Source organism: Sphaeramia orbicularis, chromosome 3 (assembly GCF_902148855.1).
Source record: "Sphaeramia orbicularis chromosome 3, fSphaOr1.1, whole genome shotgun sequence".
Taxonomy (NCBI): domain Eukaryota; kingdom Metazoa; phylum Chordata; class Actinopteri; order Kurtiformes; family Apogonidae; genus Sphaeramia; species Sphaeramia orbicularis.
The window spans coordinates 5,171,205-5,193,766 of NC_043959.1; the positions used below are offsets into that span (position 1 = coordinate 5,171,205).

At 41.4% G+C, this 22,562-nt stretch overlaps 1 protein-coding gene across 3 annotated transcripts in view; it reads right to left on the reverse strand.

Annotated features, from left to right (window-relative positions):
- znf609b (zinc finger protein 609b) overlaps positions 1-22,562 on the reverse strand; it is a 226,146-nt gene that overhangs the window by 72,679 nt on the left and 130,905 nt on the right. Inside the window, exon 1 of one of the 3 annotated variants that reach the window (XM_030124626.1) lies at positions 6,160-6,164. The exons of the other annotated variants lie outside the window; for them this stretch is intronic. The gene's annotated coding sequence lies outside the window, so the exon portion shown is untranslated. Of the gene's footprint in view, positions 1-6,159; positions 6,165-22,562 lie in introns of those variants that run through there. 3 annotated transcript variants of the gene reach the window in all.

The following is a 22,562-nucleotide window of genomic DNA, read 5'->3' on the forward strand; positions in this document are numbered from 1 at the left end:
TTCAATTTTGAGGAAAATAGGTGATTGTACGAGGGCCGTTCAATAAGTTCATGGCCTCACCTAGAAACACTGGTTGTTATAATACAGGATGTTACATTCTTTCGTGATGGGATAGTGATGCTTGAACATCGATGGACCAAGTGCATTGCTGTAAATGAAGATTATGTTGAAAAATAAAATATAAATTATCAGTCTGTGTTGTTCTGTTCTGGGTGAGGCCATGAACTTATTGAACAGTCCTCGTATGTCCAAACTGAACCAATTTTTGTAAAATTAAATTTGTAGGGGGCGCTATGGAGCCAAATTTCAAATTTTTCAGATGAATGGGTGTAGACTGGGAGATAAACAGCTAAATCAAATTTGAGCCAAATCAGTGATCGTATGTCCGAGATGAAGCAATTTTTGTAAAGGTAACTTTGTAGGGGGTGCTATAAGGGTGCTATAGTGCAAAATTTACATTTCTTCCAATAAATGGCTGTAGGCCTGGGAGATTGACAACTGATTCAAATTTGAGCCAAATCTGTGATTGTATGACCAAACTGAAGCAAGATTAGTAAAGGCAAATTTCTGAAAAATCTTCACAAACTTGGCGACCTCCTTGCACAAAAATGGTAAAACTGATCCCAAAAATTCGGCCAAATTTTGATGCCCCACTCCTCTAGATACTGTACACCAATTTTGAGCTCATTCGGCCAAACGCCCAGTGAGGAGATAGTTAAAATACGACGTCAGCGTTTTGGAAATTTCGATCCAATATGGCCGACTAAGGGTTGGTTTAGGGGCGTGGCCATAATAATATTTGTTGATGATGAATCTGTGTACCGATTTTCGTGGCTCTACGACAAACCTTACGTTGGACGTGGTCCCATTGACGTAATGTATTTCCACTTTTCAAGGGGGCGCTGCCACAACATTTTTTTCCCGACATCCACGAAACCTATATGTAAATTCAATTTCTCACATCTCTAAATTTTGGGCAAAATTTGGTGAGTTTTCGTAAATGTTCAGGGGGTCAAATTGAGCTCAAAGCGCAGGAGAAAGAAAAATAAGACAAAAAAAAAACTTAAAGCCGCAAGCGGCATCTAAAGGCCCTTGCCATGGGCACGTCCAGTACAAGTATCATCATTCAGCAGGTGGTGCTCTAGTACCAAATTTTATGTCATCTGATGAATGGGTGTAGGCCTGGGAGATTGACAATCGACTCAAATTTGAGACAAATCAGTGTTCGTATGTCCAAACTGAACAAATTTTTGTATAAATAAATCTGTAGGGGGTGCTATGGAGCCAAAATACAATTTGTTCCATTGAATGGGTGTAGGCCTGCGAGTTGTACCACTGAGTCAAATTTGAGCCAAATCTGTGTTCATATGTCCGAACTGATGCAATTTTCGTGAGGGTAAATTTGTAGGGGGCGCTATTAAGCGAAATGGCATTTTGTTTTGATAAATGGGTGTCAGAGACTTGTAATAAAAAAATACTATGACTGCAGGCTGTTATCCAGCAAAAAGGATACACAATTGACTATTAGGATCAGGGGGGCTAATAATTTTGACCCTGGTACTTTTTGTTTTTTGTGGAATATTTTCATCTCTGTGTGCAAACTAAAATCATGTAAGCATCCAAAATAAAACTAGGACATCTAAAAAAGCTGTGTTAAAAATGTGTTGCTCTGTGTAAAAGCACTTGGGAAATACCTTTAAAACAATGACATTTTTCTAGGGGGGCTAATAATTTTGTCCTCAACTGTATATATTTCATATATCTTTTATTCTTTTTTCTTACTTCTTACCTTGTGTCTTTCATGTTGGTTGTCTGTGGGGTTGTCTGTTGGGATGGGTCAGTGTGTTTTTTTGTTGTTATTACTGTCTAGGGCTGCAGCGATATACTAATCTCACGATAAGATGCGATACACGATATTCAGCTCACGATTTGATAAATATCACAATATTCAGCCCACGATATGATTCGATGTGCTTTGACACGATTTGATACACTTACATAATTTTCTTAAAGATTTTAAAGGGACAGAGTGATTTTGGTGACATCTTGTGAGTCCTCCATTGACTTGGATTGAATTAACTGAACTGAAAACTGAAGAAAGCATCGATAAATTACTCAATATATGGCTCTGACTGGACAGAGTCCACAGCTTGCAAATGCTGAACAAAATGAATCAAAGATGTGATGAGAAAATTAGTTTGACTTATTGAAACAGTGCAAACTGTGGCTTACAAGCCTTTGAAAAGTGCAAAATCTACGTATAACCCCCTTATTAAACTTTTTATAAAAGCATACAAATCAAAACTTCCAAGAGGGATAATATCACAGCTTTATAAGAATATTTCAAATCTTAATAATCATTACACCAAATACATTAAAGGAAAATTGGGAAAGGAAGAAGGATTTGTAATAACAGATGAAGACTGGGAGCAGATATGCACATCTCAGTGGAAAAGCATGAGATCTCATATGTGGAAAGAATATTGTTGTAAAAACACATCAAGCTTTTTCATAACCCCATGTCAGACTGCACACTTTTCCCAGGTCAATAGTAAATGTTGGACAAACTGTGGCTGTCAGTTGGCCCATCACTACCACATATTCTGGGACTGTCAGGGTATACAAAACTACTGGTCTGAGATCAATAAAGCAATACAATTAATTTTTAAAACATACATTCTCTCTCACTTCAGAACTATGTATTTAGGACTCAAAACACTTGCTATGAAAATAGATGAATATCTCTGGAATGTTCTTCTGGCAGCAGGGAAAAAAGCAATAACATAAAAATGGATGGTACAAGATGAGCCAACTGTTCAGCAATGGGTTCAAATAACATGGGACATTTACAAAATGGAAAAAAAAAAATCACCTTCACCGTTAATCTAAAATTAGAAATGTTCATCAGACATTGGGAAAAATGGGAAAATTATGTGAAACAATACATGCCAAATTTTACCTTGGTGATATAAATGGAGACTATTCGATTTAATATGTCCTTTTTTACTTTTTATTTTCATTCTGTGTTAATATTGCTCATAATCTTTCTTTTCTATTGAATATTATACAAAGCTAGAAATGTCCTTGCTGTTCTCTCTCTGGATGTTTAAAGAAAAAAAAAAGAATTAGTTCTAATTCTGGGAGGGGGGGTAGATGGTACTTGTGCTGTTTGGCCGTGGATGGGGGGGTGCACGCATGCTGGCTCAGGGGGGTGGGCAGGGCTCAGCCGGTTTCCTACCTATAATACTATGAGATACGTGGCGATGCGGACAGTGCCACCGGCAGATGTGAAAGTGAAACTTATCGCTCATTTATGCAGAGATGATTTTTTCTGTATGAAATATATGGTGTTGCAGTAACGATTTTGCCGTGGCGCTGTGTCGCTTTCCTTTTTCTTTTTAAACCCTAATTGCTCCCACACATCTGCTTTTAAATATGAAGGTGCTGGATTTATATTCACCGCCATTCTCTTGAATCTCTAAGCTCTGACTGCGTAAAACATGAGGAGAAAGATGTGGTCGTCTTGTGTAAAGAGAGTATCTAGACGGGTAAGTTCCTAGAAATGCTGTACAGCGACACTAGTGGCTGGCTGACGTAATCATTCTTCCTGCAAAGCAAACGGGGAGATGGGTGGCGAGCAGAGTGCCAGACGGAACATGGGGGAATTGAATGTTGCTTGATGTATCGATCCTTGTGGCTGAAAAATCAATACTTTCTGGGGAAACAAAATATCAATATATATCGCAGAATCGATAAAATCACCCAGCCTTACTGCTGTCGTAACCAAATCATTTCCTGCAAAGGATCAATAATCTATCTATCTATCTATCTATCTATCTATCTATCTATCTATCTATCTATCTATCTATCTATCTATCTATCTATCTATCTATCTATCTATCTATCTATCTATCTATCTATCCAGCCAGCCAGCCAGCCAGCCAGCCAGCCAGCCAGCCAGCCAGCCAGCCAGCCAGCCAGCCAGCCAGCCAGCCAGCCAGCCAGCCAGCCAGCCAGCCAGCCAGCCAGCCAGCCAGCCAGCCAGCCAGCCGAGGTTTCTATTATTTGCACTGACAGTTGCAGCAGTAGTATATCCACTGTTAATACTTGGAGTAAAATTATTAACGTAATGGACATTTGTTCTAGCTGTTGGAAATTAGAGTAGCACCAGCTGTTCTACTTTTTAACAGTTCTAGTTCAGTTTGCGGTGCATCCATGTGCCTTCCCCGACTTCCCCCCTCTCCTCCTCTCTGTCTCTAACCCCAACTGGTCAAGGCAGACGACCATCCTCCAGGAGTCAGGGTTTGCTCGAGGTTTCTGCCTGTTAAAAGGAAGTTTTTCCTTGTCACTGTCAGTCACAATTGTTTGCTCCTGAGGATTCTACTGAGTCTGATTTCATCCATCCATCCATCCATTGTCCACCGCTTATCTGGGCCGGGTCGCGGGGGTAACGGTCTAACCAGGGATGCCCAGACTTCCCTCTCCCCGAACACCTCCTCCAGCTCTTCCGGGGGGACCCCGAGGCGTTCCCAGGCCAGCCGAGAGACATAGTCTCTCCTCCCGGTGGGACATGCTCGGAACACCTCCCCTGGGAGGCGTCCAGGAGGCATCCGAAACAGATGCCCGAGTCACCTCAGCTGGCCCCTCTCGACGCGGAGGAGCAGCGGCTCTACTCCGAGCTCCTCCCTGGTGACTGAGCTCCTCACCCTATCCCTAAGGGTGCGCCCAGCCACCCTGCGGAGGAAACTCATTTCGACTGCTTGTATCCGGGATCTTGTCCTCTCGGTCATGACCCAAAGCTCATGACCATAGGTGAGGGTAGGAACGTAGATTGACCGGTAAATTGAGAGCGTCGCCTCTCGGCTCAGCTCCTTCTTTACCACAACCGACCGGTACAGCGACTGCATCACTGCAGATGCTGCACTGATCCGTCTGTCAATCTCACGCTCCATCCTTCCCTCACTCGTGAACAAGACCCCAAGATACTTGAACTCCTCCACTTGGGGCAAAGACTCCCCACCGACCCGGAGAGGGCAAACCACCTTTTTCCAGTCTTCTGATTTCAACCAGCTTTATATGTAAAGTGTCATGAGATAACTTTTGTGATGATTTGGCACTACATAAATAAAATGATTGATTGATTGATTGATTGATTGATTGATTGAAGTAATTTAGCGAACAGGCGGTCAGTAAGAGAGGATCCATCTTAAAGAGAAAATACATTATTCTGGCAACAGAGCCCATTAGTCCATACAAAGAGATCTGTACTAATGTGCTATTAGTCAGCTGAGTTCAGGGTTTCTTGCTTCAATCATGTAATTCTTCTTGACTACACAGGAGTAGGCCTGTGTACATCTTTGGTGAGTTACTAAGGTTGAAGGTCAGTACAGATTACACTTTTTGCTGGCTCTGTTCAAGGCTTTTTTAAGTATCACTGGCACCTAGTGAAAAAAGAAATAGCATATTTAAAGATGGGACCAAGCAGCCCTTTATTTGGCTGTCAGCTTTAAGTGGGAACTGTGTTGCTGAGTCCACGTAATGAATTAAAAGCAGACACATTTAAAGTCTAACAGGTCCAGAAAATGGCAATGCTGAGTGAGATGCTCAGCCAAGTGGCCTATCATTGGTGCTCAGTTTTATTTCTAGGGCCAATGAAGTAACACGGTTATTAGCCTCAATTGGAAAGAAATGCACAATTCAGTCTGATGTCAACTAGTGTGAGACAGACGGGATGTCAATGACTGGATCGCCTTGGGATTGGTGAAAGCATGCTGCATTGTTTTCAAACACTGGCCTAATTCTTTTTACACGAACCATACTACCACTTTCTTTGAAGCAGAGAGTAATCACAGAAACAAAAAGAAAAAAAAAAAAACCAAGAACACCTAAAATCTATTGTGGACCACCAATTGATGAACAGCACTCAGTTTCAAGGCAACTCTACTCCGATTAGCTGCTAATTGTGCTTTCAGGAAGGCATAACCACACATAAATAATACAGAGAGGAAAGTCAGCTGTGATGAAGTCAATTGTCTTTGAGCAGTAATCTCACTGGAGCCACAGTAAGCATGGCAGGATCCAACTCTAAACAGTTACTGTCTGAAAAAGAAGCTGGTTGCCAGATGACTCTGCTAACATCATGCCACGCACATAAACAACACATTTTTCACATAAAGCTGCAATGCATGTTGTTCAAACATGTAATTTATTCTCATATCTACACCTCTGAAAAAAATGTATTGTTAAATATCTCAAGGAAACAATGCTTCAGTCTAAAGCTGAAATGATTAATTGACTCAAATCAATAAAAACATTTTTTAATTACAATATTCCCGAATCTAACCTTTTTTCCCTTGATTGCGCTCCTGCTAAACATTGGTCCCACTGTTCTATTCATATATCATTTAACTTTTATACTTTTTGTGGTTGTTTCAGCTGGTCATTTTCAGACATGTCTTTTTCACATTTCTACTATTTATTTCGCCCATATAAACATTTAATTGAAGCAAATCAAAGAAGATGATCGATAGATTAATCGATTACAAAAATAATTCATAGCTACAGCTCTGCTTCAGTCTTAAGCGGGGTACACACTTCAAGATAATTGGGTTGTTTTTGTCCTGATTTTCCCAGTTCCCAACCAAGGCTGACAAACACCAGATTATTTTACGTCTTATAAGATTGTCCTATAAGATTATCCTGTGGTCTGAGGTGTGTTAAGAGTGAATTTGTCCTGATAATCAGCTCTAAACGGGTCGGGCCGACAATCGTAAATATTAAGCTTGTTCAATATTTACGATGAAAAATCTTCATGTGTGTGGGGAAAGCCGACTACTCCCGAGCAGAGTCCTACATGGGTCCAAACCCGCACCCGCCCGTACCCACGTACATTAGACCCGCAACCTGACCAGACCTGTTATTAAACACATTTTCTACACATAACTCACTTTTAAGAGCTTCATTTTTGCCTAAAATGGACGCCATCATTAAATCTCTAATATGCGCTGCTCAATGACATCCACTGCATGAAAAGTGGGGTTTTTCGTCAGTTAACGTCACTGTAAATTGCTTTGGAACTTCAAATTAACACCTACTAGTGGGAATTTAAAGTCAGCACAGAAAATTCTCTCTAACTGCCTGGAATTGCCGTGAATTCCCAACCTCTGGTTAGAGAGGCTTGGCAATAACCCCTTCCCCATGTCCTTAGGCTATATGAGGTTTTCGTATGTAAATGGTCCTGCTGTGAGGTATACAAATGCAAATGGTGTCGTACATGACACAGCAGTTTACAGTGGAGGTGAGACAACAACTCATTGACTTGAATACCAGGCAGACACTGCTGGATGACCGACAAGACTGTGGCTGTGGACAAGAACCAAAAAAAGGCTTGTGCACAATCCAAAAATTGTGGTAAGTACATATTCAATTAATTATTAGATGTGTGCTATTTGGGTGGGAATTTTATCTTTGTGTGACTTTCTTAGTTAATTGCACAGTGTATGATACTGTGGTTTTACTTGTGGAACTGATTAAAGTAATGAATCTGTCACATTGACCTGCTTGAACCTGGAGGGGTTTGTTCCCCAAAGTGATTTATTTTTTGTCTTGTATTTTTTTTAGGAAGGTGTGCGCCGTCTGCAAAACAGAGAAGGAAACAACAGACAGTATGAACCAGAGCAAGGGTAAGATTTTAAAGAGCCTGGATCCATTCTGCTCTATAGAAGTAAATGTATGCTTTTCTGAACTATTTGTATTTTGTTTTCACAGACTGAGCTAACCCCACAATGAAGCAGTGACTTCTCATTTAATGGCAGCTCTAGCTGCAAATCCAGGCTTGAATGGAGTAGAAAGTGGAGTCCTGTTGATTAAGTAACTTTAATAGTTTTTTGTGTTACGCTTCTCTATTGTTATAATCCTATGCATCTATTTTTTTACTCTTCCTAACTTGTACATTTTAATTCTAGTGGCCTGTAAGACATAATGAAACAGTCTGATGGAACTACACATACAGCCAACCAGATCTTGCAGTCCAGGCAGAAGCCATGAAAATTTGCGCCCACAGCAGAGAATAAAGACGGTAAGATTTATAAGAATCTGTATTTAATCTTAATCTATCACAAACACCACACTCTACTATTCTGTTAGCCTCACAGTGCAGCACTGATGGTACTTCTGTCTTTACAGCAGCTGGAGGCAAAAGAGGGGTGAACTGGCCAACAAGGAGGAGATTTTTGGAGGAGGGTCACAATTGATGACGTCCGATGAAGAAGATGGCACTGCTGATGGGACATCCGGGTTGACTGTAAGGCCTCCATCCCTCCAGAATCTGGAGCTCTCTAACCTTTGTGCTGCACTCCAACACACACTAGAGCAGAACCCAACATATGTTCTACCCACCACAGAAGACTGTACTGGGCCACCCTCAGAGAAGATGGCACCAACACTTATCTAATGTGATGTCTTTAGGTCAAAGCCAAAACTTATTTCATAAGTTGTATAAATTACTTTCATAGGTCACAATAAGTTAATAATAGATAAATAAATATGTTAAAATGCAGTTGGCTTAAGAATTTAAAGGAGTGAGATGTCGCCTCCTTAAGGATCTTTGTGTTCGCTGTGCGCTAAGGTTGTATACAGAGTGAGCGTTCTTTTGCTAGAGATGATCTTTGACGTATATTTCCCATTCGCTATTTTCTCTGCAGATCAGAGAAACTCATGCACACTTAGTGTGCTCTACTACTTTGTGCCTTGGAAAATTTTCGTCTTTGTTAGTGTATATATCCGAAAACAATATTAAGTTCTAGATGTTGGTTGATTGAAACTGTTCTGTGAACGTGTAATGAAGCTAACGTTTATGCTATTCAAGCTAGTGATGTGAGTGCATTACGTGTGTAGCGTAACTAATATTAACTGTCTGTTAGTAATTTAAGTTGTATGTATTTTGTAGGTTGCTGTAACAAAAACGTTACAGAAGACGTCAAGTAAAGGAGAACCTCCAAATCAGAAAAGAAAGCCTTGTTTGGACTCTACTTTTTTTTGTTAGCTGGCTGTCTAGCTGCACAGTCACATGTTGTGAGGACAGCACATCTGACTTTAACTTACTTTTTTAAATTCTAAGTTAGTTTTAATTTGAAAATGTAATTTTTATTTATTCTAAAAGTTTGTTTTAATTTGAAAGTGTTGGCACTGTTTTCTTAAATATGTAAGTGTGCTTTTTGCATTCTGCATTTTAATAAAGCTTGTCTTTATTTTTTAACAGGATCTTGGCAGTCGTGTTCTTTCTTAATTGACATTGGTGGTGATGTTTTCAGTATGTGAATTATTACCCTGCAACAATAAATAAATAAATAAATAAATACCTGAATACCTAAACAGTATTAATAATAATAATAATAATAATAATAATAATAATAATAATAATATTTTAATGGGTGGGGCATATTTTAATGCTGCACAGATGACCAATCACATGTGAGCTGTCCTTTGAAATGTCTGTGGTAACATCCAATGGGTTGCTATAGAAAGAAAAAAAAAAAAAAACATCCAATGGCTGTTTCTGAGGCCAGACATGGCAGGCACCAGTGACATTCAAATGTAAATTAGGGCCATTCACACCTCTGTGAAGTGTTAACCCCTGCACCCACCCGCTGATATATACTGAATATACTGACTTTTCCAATATTGGCCATTGGCCTTAATTTTTTTTTTGAAAGCAGGTATTTGATCAGTAGTAATAATGTTATAAGATATTTGAACAGGCACCTGTGTGGGCAGCAATAGCCGACCATGTAACTGAAGGATGGGCCCCGCACACTCAGAGCGGGCGTGAGCAGGGGCACTCAACAAGGCTGTGCTAGACGCTACTTGTTTTGAATTAAAATGGTAGGATTTGTTTCCTTATCTTGGCCAGAGAATACGATGTTGATTTAGCCTTTATAATGTCTTTACCAAATGAAGGGTATTTCATCAAACTTCAAATGTAACCCCTGATTAACTTTCTGGCACTATGGCTTGTGAGCCTGTAGCATATTAGTTTCAAGCGCTAGTTCAGCACTAGGTTCAACAACAAAGACAAGTGTGGTTTTAAAACTAAGTTTACTTGCGCTTGTTTGTTAAAAAAAAAACAAAAAAAAGTACAAATGGGCAACTAGCAAGAGTGAAAACTGCAAAACAGAGGGGGCTTTATTTTTATATCGTACACAATTGTTGCGGAAATGGATCTTAGCGGCCAAGACATGGTAACATGGCAGGGATGGCCATAGCACCAGCAAACTGCTCCTCAGCCAAAAATATGCAGGGTGTAATATGCAAATGTGACTGTAGATTTTTCTCCACTACCACCTCAGACAGGAATGAAAACACAGCCATGCGCTCTTACATAGCATCTCTACAGCAGCCCAGCACTCAAACGGCCTGACAGTTAAACAACACCATTACGACACTGTTCCTCTATCACGGTGTGGTTTACTTCTCCATTCATAAACTTGGATTTAGCATATTTATTTTACTTAGGAGACATTTTATAAAACATATTTAGTCTAATGTTATTCATACTACATAGAGGCATTTATAGCTACACTACCAGTCAAAAGTTTTAAAACACGCCAATTTTTCCAGTTTTGTATTAAAATTCAAGCAGTTCAAGTCCAATGAACAGCTTGAAATGGTACAAAGGTAGGCGGTGAACTGCCAGAGGTAAAAAAAAAAAAAAAAAAAGGTAAGGTTAAACAAAACTGAAAAATAATGTATATTTCAGAATTATACAGAAAGGTGAACAAGAAATGGGTTAACAACTTAAAGCTGTTCTTCAGCAATGGAGGTTGATCAAGCCTCAAAAGTTGGTGCTACCAATTCCTACAGGTGTCCCAACGTTTCTTAATTCCTTCCAACCCCCTCTGTCTGCATAAAAGTAGTGTTGGAACACACTTGGGTACCATACTGTTGTGAGCATTATTTGAACAGTATTGTACTGCAGAAAGTAGTATGTTACTATAAACATGGAAAAGAGGAAAAGGCAATTAATGATAGAAGAGAGACAGGCCATCATAACTGAAAAATGTAGGTCTGTCCTACAGAGAAATTGCCAAGAAAGTAAAGGTGTCAGTAAGTCCAGTTCCCTTCACCATCAAAAAGCACTCAGAAACTGGGGGAAATGCTGACAGGAAGAGGTCTGGCAGACCCAAAGACACAACAGAATCAGAAGACAAGTTACTGAGAGTCAACAGCTTGTGTGATAGGCAACTCACAGGGCAACAGCTTCAAGCACAGCTCAATAGTGGTCATAGTAAGCAAGTCTCAGTTTCAACTGTGAAGAGAAGGCTTCGAGTTGCAGGTTTGATCAGTCCATAACACACTGATTCGGTACTGACTTTTTACAAAGAAATTTTGATTTAAATTTGGAGTCATTATTTATAGGTTATTATGCTATTATTTTACTTGAGATCACAATTGGGCTGAATGTGGGATCTGAAGTAAAACAAGTATAACACCTTTGACTCTTAATAACTTTAGTATAAATTTTGCACTTTCCAAATTCATACAGTGGGACAAATTAGAACCTTATGTTGCCACTGCTGTAGCGTGTCTACGGACAGGTCCATCCAGGTATTAAATGGGGGTGCGTTCGTTGCCGTGCTTTATATGAAGCAGGTAACACTCGGGTTGGTTGGGGTGGGTCAAAAGAATGTCAGTTTATTTGCAGGGTGGGTCGGGTCGGGTCAAATAATTCCACTAAAGCCCCGCAGGTTGAAAAAAACCTGACTTGCACATTACTACTGTACCTCATAATGAGTATGTGCAGAGTGAAAGTGAAACTTACAGAGACTTTACTAAGTCCTCTAAGCATTCCACTGTTGTGCAGCTTTTCCCTTCCTTCGGAATCTTTAATCTGAGGGGGCAGGACGTTTATGTTACAAAATCACCTACAATAAAACAAATTTTGTTTTAGAGCTGAATCAATTAATCAACTCAAATTGATTTAAAAATTATTTGATAACAATTTTCCTGAAAAAAAGCTTTGTTTCCTTAATTTTGCTGCCATTAAACATTGGTTCCACTGTTGTGTTTCACACGGACGCTTATTGTGATGCACATGACATCAGGATTAACACAAAGTTGAATGTTAGTTCCATCTTCAGTTAGTAAGCTGGATCCACGTGTTAAAGACTGAAGTGCACAAATTGTTTGTAGATGTCATTTGACTTTGTTGTTGCTTATGTCTATAAATATTTTTATATATACTTTTGCTCTTATATTTTGTGGTTGTTGTTTCAGCTGGTTCTGCAATAAAGAACAAGTTGTTTGTCGTTTTCAGACATATCTTTTTCACATTTGTACAATTTTTTTTGCCTAATTAAATAACCGTTTAATCGAATCAAAGACAATAATTCAGATTAATTGATTACAAAAATACCTGATAGCTTCAGCTCTAAATACATTTTGTGGCAGCTAAGGATTTAAAGCAAAAAGCTTAACTTACCCCCATATTTTATGAGCCTAAATAAAACTTTTACTGCTCATTATTAAGTACTGGATAATTGAAAACCGAAATGAGAAAAATTAACTATGTTTTTTTTTTTTTAAACACACCATTCCTTGGGTCCTCTCATATTTGGCAGGAAAGTGGGCTCCCCACTCAACTGGCTTCCACACAGCAGGTGGTTTGATACACTATCCCCTAGTCCTGGTTCAGCTTGACCTTGTCGACCTAATTCCTTCCTTTCCTCCCCTTACTCAGCTGGCTGCCTCGCGTCTACGCCCGGTATTGTTTGTTGGAGGGCAGGGTGGGGGCTCGGCTGGGGAAGGGGGGGGGGGGGGGGGTTGAACTGTTGGTATCATGAGCACTATAAAAGCCTTTTTACAGAGACGCACTCCTTTGATTTTCACCGCAGATAAAACACAGCAGTACTTACACGAGGAAGTGTATGTAGCTACTGTAGTTACTGTTCTGTCTTACTGTTATCTGCAGTCAGTTAAAAGGAACAAAACTACTCTTAAGGTCTATTTATATGATTAACTGTGGTTACACCGCTATTTAGCAAAAGGTGTGCAGCTACAAACTCTAATTAACTTTGAAAATTGATCTAACTAAACTGTAAACATGTCAAAAACTTTTCATCGCAGGACTTAGAATTTGCATCACATTTATTTCATACATATTTGAAGCACAAAGGCTAATGGAATATGTCTGGGTGTATTGTTTTTCCTAAAATTTGATACACCTGCTTTTAGAAAGGGGTAAAGAACTGCTGTTGCTGCACTCAATACACATTACAGAGTGGTTTGAAAGGGTCAATATGCAAAATGTGTGTATGTGTTTAAGTAATATTTGCATTTAAATCTGTTTTTCTTCACTTAATTTATTTAATATGTCCACCAATATTAGAGATGTAAACATGCAGATGTAAAGTAGCAGAAATCGCCAATTTACACCCGCAGTCCCGATAGATGCAAATTATGGATGCTCTTTTGCGCTGGAACAACTGTCTCAGTTTTCAGCATCTATGATAAAAGCCTGTACTCTGGTTTGTATGAAGAGGACTTCATGCAAACAATTATTTTTGTAGAAAAAGAAAGAGTGTAAAACTTAGCATTGTTATCTTACCACAAAAGCACATGTGAATTTTGCATATTAAGCTTTAAGGACAAGGACAAGCACAACTTTTGTGATAATACAAAACAGAAAACATTTTCTTTAGTATTTCTTTCATAAATATAATAAAAGTAAGCCATACAAAGTTAAAATAAGGCTAACGTTTCTTCAAAGACCAGGTAAACAAAATTATTAGAAATGTAAAAATTGTGGGCCAGTTCCAAATATAATATAATATAATATAATATAATATAATATAATATAATGAATATAACTCAACAGATAAACATCAACTTATAGGCTGATACCAATCTTGGGTGATATCAGCAAACATTGCGAATTTGGTAACGATAACTTCCAGTGGGTGGATACATTAATCCTATCAGTTAACTAATCCTATCAATACATGTAAACAATCGGTGTAAAATGCAGTTTGTCTCTAATCTCCATTCTACAACTTCATTTCTATATACAGCAATTATTTGTTTTAATCTGTTTATTTCTTTGTATTTTATGGATTGTTTGTTTTATCTTGTTGTACAGTGTCCTTGGGTGTCTTGAAAGGCGCTTGTAAATAAAATGTATTATTATTATTATTATCTCTGTGGAGGAGGAATTGCTGCTATTTACCATCATGACCTCACTCCACGACCTCTCTTCTTCTTTTGAACACCTGGCTTTTAAACTGCCTGGCCCTAAACCTCTCCTCATCGCCATCATCTATCGCCCCCCCAAACCCAACCCATCCTTCCTATCAGATCTTTCAGAATTTATCACAGTACTGTCATCAACTTCACCATCTGTCCTACTGCTTGGTGATTTCAACCTCCAAATTGAGTCCCCTGACTGTAAAAATGCAAACGATTTCCTGGATTTACTCAAATGCCTCAACTTCACCCAACACATAACCTTCCCCACCCACAGTCACGGACATATCCTTGACCTGGTTTGCTCCACTGGCCTCCACATTCATAACATCTCCAGCACCGACCTCACCATATCCGATCACCTGGCCATCACACTGGATATCAACATACCCGCCCCCCAGCCCAAACAAAACCGCACAATAACCTTCCGAAATCTTCAGTCCATCTGCTCAGCCTCTCTCTCCACCTGCATATCTAACGCTCTTTCTGACCTCACCCTCCCTGTTAACCCAACCCCCACAGACCTCGTCAACATCTACAATAACACACTGTCCACCTCCCTCAACCAAGTGGCCCCCATGAAAATAAAAACTGTTACCTTCACTCACTCAGCCCCCTGGTACACCCCGGAACTTCACAGACTCAAAAAACAACTCAGACAGCTTGAACGCCTTCACAACAAAACAGGACTAACCGTACACACCCTCGCCTACAAAGAATACATGCACCTGTACCAAACCTCACTTAACAAAGCCCGCTCCGCTTATTACTCCGGCATCATTTACACTGGATCTTCCAACCCCCGCTCTCTGTTTTCCACCATCAACAAACTCCTCAAACCCCATGACAACATCCCATCATCTTTCAGACCTGAAAAATGCAGTAACTTTCTATCATTTTTTCACTCCAAAATTGACAATATTCACGACCAGCTTGCCTCTTCCTCTGCCATCACCTCTGACCCAGAACCCATTCTTCCCCCACCCACAGACAAACGGCTCTCCCTCTTCTCAACCATTACCACTGATGAACTCCCTGAAATACCCTCCAGCATGAAATCACCCACTTGCCCTCTGGATCCCATCCCCTCCCTCCTTATCAAAGCCTGTCTCACCCCTCTCACCCCACTCATCACTGAGACCATCAACTCTTCCCTTGCCACTGGTACAGTCCCCCTACCTCTCAAGACTGCTGCCATCACTCCCCTCCCTAAGAAACCCGGCCAAAAATACTGGAAAGAGTTGTCGCAGCCCAACTCAAGCAATATCTCCTCTCCAACAAACTGTACGAAACATTTCAATCTGGATTCCGTTCACATCACAGCACTGAAACCGCCCTTCTCAAAGTCACCAATGACATCCTACTCTCCTCTGACTCCGGCTCCCTCACCATTCTCCTTGACCTCAGTGCAGCTTTCGACACCATCAATCACTCAATCCTCCTCCGCCGTCTGCACTCCATCGGAATCACTGACTCTGCCCTCTCCTGGTTCACCTCTTACCTATCCGACAGATTTCACTTCATCTCCATCAACAACCACAAATCACACACCACCCCTGTATCACACGGTGTCCCTCAAGGCTCTGTGCTTGGCCCCATTCTCTTCATCTTGTACATACTTCCACTCAGTCGTATCATCCGTCACCATGGTCTCCACTTTCACTGTTATGCCGATGACACCCAGCTATACATCTCCACTAAAGCCATCACCCCCACCATTCTCTCCACCATCACCAACTGCCTCACCGACATAAAAACCTGGATGACCAACAACTTTCTCAAACTCAAAACAGCAATAAAACTGAAATCATCACTTTTGGACCAAAATCTCTTCTCCCCTCCTCCCAGAACTTCTCACTCTCCATCAATGGTCACTCAGTCACCCCCTCTCCCTGGCCAGAAACCTCGGCATCATCATGGACCCCACCCTTTACTTCAAATCACACATCAGTCATGTCACCAAAACTTCCTTCCTTCATCTTCGCAACATTGCACGCCTCCGCCCCACCCTCTCCCCCTCAGCTGCCGAAACACTCATCCACGCCTTCATCACCTCCTGACTAGATTATTGTAATAGCATTCTTTATGGCCTTCCTTCCACTGCCCTCCAAAAATTACAGTATGTTCAGAACTCAGCTGCCCGGTTACTCACCCAGTCCCGCTCCAGAGATCACATCACACCCATCCTCCATCAACTTCACTGGCTCCCTGTTCAACAACGCATTAACTTCAAGATCCTCCTCATCACCTACAAAGCCCTACACAACCTTGCCCCCCTTACCTGACTGATTTACTTCACCGCCACTCCCCTACCCACCGCCTCCGCTCTGCAGATTCTAACCTGCTCACCCCCATCACCAAGACTAACCTCTGCACCTTGGGTGACAGGGCTTTTGTCATCGCCGCCCCCACCCTCTGGAATTCTCTACCCATTCACATCTGGAACTCCGACACACTCACGTCATTCAAAAGCCAAGTCAAATCCCACCTCTTCCTTCAGATCATCATTTGAAAACTGACCACCCATTCAACCTCCTCCACTCTCACCTACCTTCTTTTGTGTGTTTTTCTTTTGTCAGTATTTGTCTCTGTATTTGTTCTTCAATTACCATTTAGTATTAACTTCGTATCTGTTTACCCATTGGATGTATGTTTGCCCCTTGGTTGTTTATTGTAAAACGTCTCTGAGTACTTAGAAAAGCGCTATATAAAACCGATGTATTATTATTATTAATATTATTATCTTTTCATGGTCATCAGATATGACCCATTTGGACATTCAGAGGCTCTGTGTGAACATGGAAACACAGTCATCTGCTACAACATTGATTCACCAGTAAAACCCATGGAGTTTGAATGAGTTTGAATAAATGACAGTGGATGGGGTCACTTGTTTTATGTTCAGTTAATGATAAATTCTACTGAAAAAATCCCTTTTTTCCCAGTTTTTGCTCACAAAATGTGAAAAAATATATAACATAAGCAACACCATGAACAAAAACAAACAAAATAAGTAGAATGGAAAAAAAGTATAAAATCAAATGAGGAAAAACAGCAACAAAATGAAAAAAATATTAAATAGCCAAAAAAATGCACAAAAACAGCCAAAGTCATCTATGAAATTAACAAAGTGGATTTAAATAATGGAAGAAAAAAAATGCAACAAAAATAAAATAAGCCACAAATTCAAAAACCTTGAAGAAAAAATGATAAAACAGGCAATGAAATGAACAAAACAAATAATACAAAGACAAAATTATAGGTACCATAAATAAAATAAATAAACTTCCATGTTCAGTTAATGAACTGTCTTCTGTCTCATTGTCTTTTGGGAAATAATAATTTGAGTAATTACACGAGTTGAAGTCTTTGATTTCCTCTTTGATATCCTGGCATGATTACACATGAACCTTTATCTTGTTTGGCTGTGATCACACTATTGTATGACTTGTAGAATGAACAAATGTGTGAGTTACACAAATACCAAATATATATTTACCGTGGGGGTGATACGACCCACCCCTGTGATAGCAGTGTCACTCACAATAGCAGCGACTCTCTGCTCAAACAGGCTGAGTTCGTCTTCTTTTCTCTTTCCGCCTGTTTTGGCATCCGCTTCGCATCCACCTTGATGTCACCTGATCATGTGGAGTGGAAATCCAGAGGGAATCCTACCTGCAGACCCTGTTTATACTAATTTGTATATTTAAATGTGGGTGTGGAGAGGGAGGAGTCTGGTACTCCAACATATGCAATCAATCCCACGCTGGTTGGGATGTACAAAGGAAATGTGCTTGGATTTGGGCATAAACTGAGTTTTGTTCATCTGGATTTTTTTTGTGCGTACGGACTTTTCTGGATTTGGGTGTGCGCCAGGTTTCAGTATGAAATCCATGCAAGTCTTTGTACATGAGGCCCTGGGTGAGCAAGAGAAGGCAGCCCTTGCAGAGCTTAGAGGTGTGGTGTGGGAAAGGCTAAACATTCTTTGGCTTGCTGAGTGGCACCGGAAGAGAGGCAAGGAGAGGGCCCGCAAGCACAGTGCCTTCATTGCCGATCCATTTGGGTTCACAAAGAAACTGTTGGGAGAGAAGCACAGTGGTCAACTCACATGTCCAGAAGATGACATTAACTACTACCTCAGTAACACCTACAGCGACAGCATAAGAAAGCAAGACCTCGGCCATTGCACAGCTCTCATATGTCAACCTGAACCAAGCATCCAATTTAACATCAATGATCCCACCCTCAAGGAAGTCAGAGAGGTCATCAAATCTACCAGAACAGCATCAGCACCAGGCCCCAGTGGAGTACCATATAAGGTCTTCAAGAACTGCCCCAGGCTTTTGGAATGGCTTTGGAAGATCTACAGAGCCACCTGGAGGTGATGGAAGGTACCTCAGCAGTGGAAATACACAGAAGGCATGTGGATTCCCAAGGAGGAAAATGCTAGTAACATTGAGCAGTTCAGGACAATCTCTCTCCTTAGTGTAAGTATAAGACCTTCTTCAAGATCGTTGCCATCACCTCATGGGATTTCTCCCAAAGAAAACCTACATTGACACCTCGGTGCAGGAGGGAGGAGTTCCAGGCATCCCAGGATGTATTGAGCACACAGGGGTGGTGACTCAACTGATCCGAGAGGCACAGGAAAGCAAGGGGGATCTGGCAGCGCTGTGGCTCGACCTGGCCAATGCTTATGGATCAATACCACACAAGCTGGTGGAGTTGGCCCCAAGAGATATCACGTCCCAGGGAAGATACAGAATCTATCCTCGAGTATTACAGCAACTTTAGTCTGAGGGTGTCCTCTGGGACCTCAATATCAGAGTGGCATCGTCTAGAGAAGGGTATTATCACCAGCTGCACAATTTCTGTGTCCCTGTTTCCATTGGCCATGAATATGCTCATGAAGTCACCGGAAGTTGAGTGCAGAGGTCCACTGTCCATATCTGGCACCCTGCAACCCCGGATTAGAGCATTTATGGATAATCTCATGGTATCTACAACAATAGTGCCCGGATGCAGGTGGCTTCTCCAAGGTCTGAAACAGCTCATTATATGGGCAAGAATGAACTTCAAGCCTGCAAAGTCGAGGTCCTTAGCCTTGAGGAAAGGAAAAATGACTGACCAGTTTTGCTTTACTCTGGGAAACGTTCAGATTCCATCAGTGTCAGAAAAGCCAGCGAAGAGCCTGAGCAAGCGCTTCACTAGCAACTTGAAAGACACAGTTGCACGCCAAGGTACCAGCAATGACCTCGACATGTGGGTCTCTGCTATGGACAAATCTGGGCTTCCTGGAAAGCTTTAGGCCTGGATTTACCAGCACAGCATCCTGCCTCATCTCCTCTGGCTGCTGCTAGTCTATGAAGTCCCGGTCACCATCGTAAAGGGTTTTGAAAGGAAGGTTAGCCAGTTCCTATGCAGGTGGCTGGGCCTGCCATGGAGCTTAAGCAGTATTGCACTCTTCGGGCTTAACACCACACTGCAGCTTTCGTTCAGCAGTCTGGCAGAGGAGTTCGAGGTCACCCGAGCCAGAGAAGTGCTGCTCTACAGAGATTCCACTGACACCAAGGTCTCCTCTGCATGTGTAGAGGTCAGAACAGGATAGAAGTGGCACACCCAGGATGCAATGGAACGGGTGGAGGCACGGTTGCAACACAGCATCCTAGTGGGCACAGTGGCTACTGGACAGGGTGGGCTGGGTAGCAATTCTAAACCTAGCTACAGAAAAGCCAGTGGAAGGGAGAAGCGGAAGTGGAAGCTGATCCAGGAGGAGGTACGTGCTGAGGTGGAGGAAGCTCGCCTCAGCAGAATGGTAGGTGTGTCCAAGCAGGGGGCTTGGACTAAGTGGGAGTATACAATTCGCCTCAAGATCACCTGGGCAGAACTCTGGAAGATGGAGCCACACCACGTCAAGTACTTAGTCCAGTCAGTGTATGACATCCTCTTGAGCCCTGCCATCCTTTTCACCTGGGGCCTGATGGACTCACTGGCTTGCCAACACTGCCAGAAAAGGGGATTCCTATAGCACATCCTCAGCTGCTGCTCAAAGGCCTTGGGAGATGGCCAATATTGTTGGCGCCATGACCAGGTGCTGCGGGCAGTAGGAGACACCATCTGCACTGGCATCAACAACAGCAAACAGCAACACCCCTCCAAGAGTGCCATCACCTTCATTTGAGCAGACAAGAAGTCCCTGCCCTTAAAGGAGACCCACAGGGGCCTGCTTGCAACAGCAAGGTACTGGCGACTACTGGTCAGCCTTGGGAGACAGTTTAGATTCCTAGACATCACTTCAGAAACATCGCTCTGGCCAGACATGGTCTTGATGTCTGGGGCAAGCAAGCAGGTGGTGCTACCGGAGTTGACTGTCCCCTAGGAAGTTTGGATGGTTGAAGTTCAGGAATGGAAAAAGGCCAGGTATGCTGACCTGGTAGCTGTGTGTCAGACGAGTGGGTGGAAGGCTCGCTGTGAGCCCACTGAAGTGGGTTGCAGGGGCTTTGAAGGCCAGTCTTTGCATGGGATCCTAGGATTCCTAGGGATCCACGGATGGCACAGTCATAGAGCCATGAAGGACGCCATGGAAGCAGCTGGAAAGGCTTCATGTTGCCTCTGGTTGAGGAGGGGTGGGGGGCGGTGAGTGGCATAGTGCACTACCTGGGTACAAGTCAGGGCCTGATCAACCCTGGCTGGGTCGCCTGGGTGAGGGTGTCTGACGTAAGACCCGAAACACCCCGTGACATCACTGAAGATGTGTCCAGGTTGCACTGCAAGATGTATTTTAGTACTAAAATTGCTGCATAAAAATTAATTTTTTTTTGTACATTATAAAATTAATTATCTGAGTGTTTGAATTGTAGTTTACTGTCAATGTGCTTTAAAAAAAAAAAAAAAAAATTACCTTAAATATCTCCCTCAAAAATTGGCTGTAGATATTGGCCATCAGCTGACCATTTTTTTTTTATACATCAGCATCAGGCTTAGAAAAACCCATATCAGTCAACCTCTAATAATAACTTTTGCATTTTGCATTTTCTCAGCTTTAGTGAACATCTACATGATTAATGAATTAAATATAGGAGAATACATACAATAGAGGATACAATACAGCATACAGCAGTGGATAATACTAATAAATGGTGATAAATCACTAAAGAAAGGTTAAATGGAGAGAAAAATTCATTTCAAAACTGCCACAAAAGTAGCACCGGGTCCTTATGGGTTAAAATAGATGTTGATTGATTTAACAATTGATAACTAACCGATGAATTGTTCTTTGACATGATATAGTACAAATCCATAGCAGTGTACTAAATAATCCTTTTCTACTTCATCATTTGTAAAACATTTTAACCTAATCTTGTCTTCAAGCTGATTCTCTTGGCTTCTACTGATCCTCTGCAGTTTTACCAATCCACCCATTCCTCATCCTCCCACTCTGGCCATAGGTCAGTTGACAACAACAGTACCTATTACAACAATAAGCTACATTCTTGTCAAGGTCACCCACTTACATCTAACAGCAAGAGAGAGTGAGCAAGGGCGAACGAGGTGGTGTGCTGGGAGCAGAAATCCAGATAAGCTAAGATGAGCCTATGAGGATTTCTCTCTTGCCAGCCCTCTCCATAGTCATAAATCTTATCTCATAGCAAAGGGAAACCTGACAACAAAGTGAGAGGCTGTCATCAACAGCTCAGTCACCTAGATTCCCACCCAAATACAGTGATTCACTCTTTGACTTCTTACACTTCTGAGGCTCTGACCAAACATGAGCTTGTAGGATCAGAAATAGCAACGAGTGCAGCGTACTTAAACTTTATGATTCACCATGACACTGACAGCCATTAGTACAGTTCTCAAACCCAGGTACATACCTTCCTTAACTCCAAAGCCCAAAGATATCAAGCAAGAGTCAACACTCCAACAAAAAATAAACATCCACAAATCTTATCAGCTAAGTACCAAAAGACTGGTCATACATATTAAACAAGGAAAACACCCCGCTATTCAAAGTGCGAGATTTCCCAGAGAGCCCATAAAGTCAAACTATGTATTGTTGTTGTGGTCTTGTCTTTCCTCTGAGGGTGGTGCCTTTGGCAAATGTTAGAAAGACACAATCCTAGGCTGCACATCAATAGAAATGCACTGACTTTGTAGAGGCAGAATTACACCAAATAACTTATGTGATTTTGCGTCTCAAGGCGAGACACTACAGGTGAACAGGGTAAAATTTTAAATCAATAGATATCACCATGTGATATACACCGACCCTATTGCATCAGTTAATACTAACTCTGTTTCCTCCGATTATTTCCCCCTATACA